Source organism: Anopheles darlingi, chromosome 3 (genome assembly GCF_943734745.1).
Source record: "Anopheles darlingi chromosome 3, idAnoDarlMG_H_01, whole genome shotgun sequence".
Taxonomy (NCBI): domain Eukaryota; kingdom Metazoa; phylum Arthropoda; class Insecta; order Diptera; family Culicidae; genus Anopheles; species Anopheles darlingi.
The window spans coordinates 34,838,439-34,843,438 of record NC_064875.1 but is presented as its reverse complement, the minus strand read 5'-3'; the positions used below and the strand labels follow the sequence as shown (position 1 = coordinate 34,843,438).

General features: G+C 36.8%; 1 protein-coding gene across 6 annotated transcripts in view; it reads right to left on the bottom strand.

Moving 5' to 3' along the window:
* The window catches only part of LOC125956353 (RNA polymerase II elongation factor Ell), a 30,314-nt gene that overhangs the window by 3,880 nt on the left and 21,434 nt on the right, over window positions 1-5,000 (bottom strand). For all 6 annotated transcript variants that reach the window (XM_049688121.1, XM_049688120.1, XM_049688122.1 and 3 more), the window contains one exon: window positions 1-5,000. This exon is cut by the window's left edge and continues 3,880 nt beyond it; it is cut by the window's right edge and continues 1,825 nt beyond it. The gene's annotated coding sequence lies outside the window, so the exon portion shown is untranslated.

Below are 5,000 nucleotides of genomic sequence, written 5' to 3'. Positions count from 1 at the left end.
TTGGCTTTTACAAGCAAGAACCATTCGCGGTCTACAGTCTAGATTGCTTTTGGCGCGAAGAATTTCGTTCGTTTGATTCGTTTGCGTTAGAGTCATGTACCCATCATTTTGATAGCACAAAACATGTAAACACACATCAACAGAACAAAAGTAGTGGATTGTTGAGCCAACAATTTGTTTTAAATACATTGAATTTTAGCTTTGTACCGAAAAGTGGTTCCATGCAAGGCATTTGCGGACATCTAGCAATATCACATAGAGCATGATACCGCTCAACTCAAAACACAAAAGAAGCAAGATGTCAACAGTACGTTATTGCTCTTTATATAAATTTAACCAATTTACCAGCAGAGCCATCTATAATATATAAGCGAAATTGGTACAAGTCAGATAGTACATAGAATGTACGTTGAAGGAAGTACAAGAAAGTTTCCTTTTAAATTCGTGTTAATTATAAGATATTGCCTTTTTTTATGTTCCATGGCATTTTCAACTTCGCAGCTTCAGATGGATCAGCCATGGATTCGATAGGATACGAAAACATCTGCAGTGACAAAATACTGAAAGTGTGTTCTAATCAGTGTTTGGAATTCGTTACCGTAAAGGTACGAGCAAACGTAACCAACAGAAATTTTTTTAATCCATGAATTCGGTTAGCTCAAAGACAAGCAAATATGATCCATTCGGTTTCAAATAACTTATCTTATACACTGGCTCCTATTTTCTTAATGCCTTTTTAAATGATCTAACTCACTTATTAAAGGTGATGGAAACCAAGCAAAATATGGTTTTGGCGCGGTAACGCTAGTCTTGCATGAAACATGTGACACATAACAAAAGTTGTGAAATTTTGAATGGTAGCTCAACTGTTCGTTCCAACGCGTTCTACAACTAGTGATGTTGTATCTTAAAATATATTATAAATATATATGCTTTCAACGCGGTTTATCGTACAATATCTCTCTTTTGTTTTCATGTGATAATGGGCTATTTGCGCTACCTTTTTTTCTACAATTGCAGTTGGGTAATTTGAATGTTATAATTTCTGCTTTATGTTGGACAACTAATCTAACATCCACTTTCAGTTCCATAGGAAAGCAGTCTACGTGTTATCAAAACATGATAGCTTTGGTAAACACAGCAGTGAATTCCTGTCTTTGTTACTAGCACATTAGAATGATGTTCAAGATGAAATTGGGGTATTAGATGCAATTATTATTTAATATTTAGATAATCGAAGTTCGAAACGTTGTTGTTACAAGCCCTTTGAAAAGAATTTCAACTATGTACATACTCTCTGGTAGATTGGTAGAGGAGAGCTATAATTCTTAAGACTTTGAATTACATCTTCACCAAAGAGTGGAAGCTACAGGTGTGGGAACATGGTTTTCAACTTCAGCACTAGATAATGGTTCTGCTTATTGAATGCATTGGTGCATTTCAAACCAACGCACAATCATTATTCGAATAAATCACTAAAGCTGTGCAACATTGGCTGTTTAGGAGTCGGTAATCACACAATTTTCATGGTAATAGAATGCGGTTTCTATTGATTATCTGTTTCCTGCTCTTATATTATTTACTGAAAACTTTATTCATAGGAAAACTGAACGAAACCCTTAACATCGGCCTGAAAGCATCATAGATTGTTGCTCATGGAATGGTAGAAATCCAATACATCCATCACGAGCTTCTTTTGCGTCATAGCACAAGCTCTATGCGTCATAGCACAAGTCATTGAGCACCAGATTCATTTGATGTAAGCTGGATATTTTTCGATGGAATCTTCTCAAAAGATTCACCATAAGCTTAATGGTGAGAGATTGGCCAAAATCTTAGTGATGCACTATCATCTTCCAGTGGAAGATGGCGCTGATGATCGGCAGGCACATATGATTGCAAAGGTGAAAACCATGGTTCAGCATATCAGTCTTGCTATAACAGTACTAGGTAATTGTGCGGCGATGGATAGAAACATATATTTATGCCGTTCCTTTAAACGGGTTAATTGTATGGCGCCCTGGCTGACGTTTTTTATCGTCTGAACAATATCGGAAGGAGCACAATGAAAGCTACGCAAACAATTGCCAAACAATAAAGGAAATCATAAAATGGATTGATGCAACAGTTAAGTCATGGTAGTTTCCATATGATTGAAATAGTATCCAGTGGCCAAAACGGTTCTTTTTGTCAAAGTCTGGTAATAAATTCTATTATCTTTGTTCGCATTCTATTATTTTTGTCTGAGCGTTCGCACCATCATTAACAAATAGCAAATCCGAGCTAATTCAATGCGCACATTCAATAGTGTTTTGATATTCGACCAGTTGAAAGCTAAGCAAATATCACAATTTTCACAACAATTTTCTTCAGAATATAAATGCCGTGTTAAGCACTATTTGCCCTACGTATGATAAACCCATACGATTCCACAACTAATGCCAAATCGTAAGTCGAAGAACTCGAAAGACTCGAAGATAAAGGATTCGTTCTGTAATGCAATATTTTTTTTTATCGTACACGTTACGTTTTCACTCAACACATTTTAGCCACAGTAACACCGTGATAGTTCCTCGAGAAATTAGCTTATGAGGCGAACGAATATGCTTCCGTGGAAGAAAAGTGGAGCGCCGAGTAACGCAGGAACCACGGAATTCAACTCCGCGGGTAAAAACGTTAGCATTGCATATTGTTCCCAACTATTGTTCTTATCTTCTGGTAAGGCCGGAAGCTGTTCTATTGTTCGCTAAAACGACTAGTCGTTTATTAGTTTTGTTTTTGGCAGTCGGTGTTTAACCTTCTCCAGGATGGATTTCGGTCTTACACGCAACGTAGACAGCAGTATTTCGATCGACCTATCGCTTTTATATAGTGCGAACATAGTTGGATGCTTACAAACACAGTATTTCTAAAAGTTTAAATTCAACCAGGGGATGGCTCGCTGATGGTATAGGGTGTATTATGGGTGGCATCTGTTTTTCCCCTTTTTTGTTCCCACGCGCTATGATTTAGTTTCGTAAACGGGCGGATAAAACGGAAGGAATACACTTCATAGAAGACGATGAAACATATTTGTCCCCTTTTCGTTTTGGTTTGGACAAGTTCATTTCCTTTTCTTACGTACTTTTCTATAATTTCGCATGGTATGCTCAATACAGAAGTATTTTTGATGATATTTCAACGAAATATTATTGGAAGGTCAAGTGAGAGTTGGATGGTTCGTGATTGTTTAATTGTTTTCGTTTTAATTTCGCATCCCCGTGCATTATTATTTTCATTATCATCTCATGCGGTATTTTCATGCATTATCGACGGAGAATGTTGTATTTCTTTTGGCGTGTTAAAATACTTAAAAACACATGAACTCGTGGCTTGATCGTTTCGTTTGATTTGTGCATACAAATGTGGACGCTGCTGTTTTTAGTGATGGAGTTGATGGAGTTTTCTTTTCCTTTTTTTATCTCATTAGGTATGATCAGATATTGGAATTCATCTGTATACCTCTGTACTTCAAGGATAATTAAAGAAGTTAAATTTCTATCCGACGGATTTTTTCTGCAAGTTGGGAATGCTTTTGTCCCACGAATCAAGCATCCTTGGCACATATTTTTTAAACCAGAAAAAATATCCACAAACATAGCACATACACGACCCCTGCTGCAGAACAGTCGAACGGTATTATAGCACACGGTAAGATGAATCAAATTGCTGTTAGTTAATTTTTACCGGCGTATTCGACAAACAACTGTAGCTGTTATCATATAAGCTAACTATTCTTGTCCATTTTCGGAACCTATCAGCATACAACCTTTCCGCCCGCGCTTCCCCCATCCCATCAAGGATATCGATATTTCTTTGGGGAATGTTGGTTCCTGATAGGCGCTGGTTAAACGATTGAATTCATTTACTTTATACAATCCTCGTGTAGCCACTTTCTACCTGCATGCCAGATAAAGGTGTCTAATTAGTGGAAATCATCAACGTTAACGTATTTGAAGAATTTTCTGCATTATGTGGGGCACGCAACAAAACAAATAAACATACAAAATAAATAAATGTTTCCGCAAGCAGCAAAAATAAAATGATAATTTATATCCGAATTCATTGATAGCGAAATTACATTCGCACCAAGTATACAATTACACATACGCACACTCACACACACTTGAAATAAGTCAAAAATTTAACAAAACGATATTAACCCAAAAACATCGAAATAGAAAACAAAAACATACGCTTACACGCATTGCTAATCAATCAGGAAGTGTCTACCATTCGATAAGCACGTACACCGATGACTGACTGACTCTGGCTGACATAAATCCTTTAACTAACAAATTAACTAACTACCTGTCGTCATTGATCACTGAAACGGTCGAAAATCGAACCTGGAAAGCAGAGACGAAGTTCAAGGCGAAACAGAAGTCAAAACTCAAACATAACAAATATGCAGTTGGCGGTAACGTGATAAGGAGGATCTTCATATTTAGTATATTAGCTCTCAGATCATTCTGCCAGTAATAACGCACCAATAGTACTCCGATTGCCGAATACCAAGGCAATTTAATGTTGGCGCTTTTTGAGCACAAATTTTCTGTCGGTCTCACCTAGTTGATCCACTGTTTTCTTTATCTTTTTGCTGCCATTCATAATTATTCCTTCCCTTTTTCTATTTGTTTCTCTTGCTCTCTTTTTTTTCTGTTTCATCATCATTTTCCTATCAAGACTGGCAAATCTAGCGAGCGGACTGGTTTGAACCAAGTTTTCCGTGTCGTTCTTGTTTCCTCGTTTCATAGTTTCAGAGTGGCACTAATATCTCATTTTCTTTCCGTTTCAGCTTTTTTTTATCGACTCAAATCTACGCTGCCCTACGTTTTCCTATACATTACATACAAACAAAATAAGAAGAATAATATAAACAAATGGCGCGGGGTGTGCTCCTAGTTTAATGATGATTTTTTACTTCATCTACTAATCATATTAAGATTACAACTGAAACA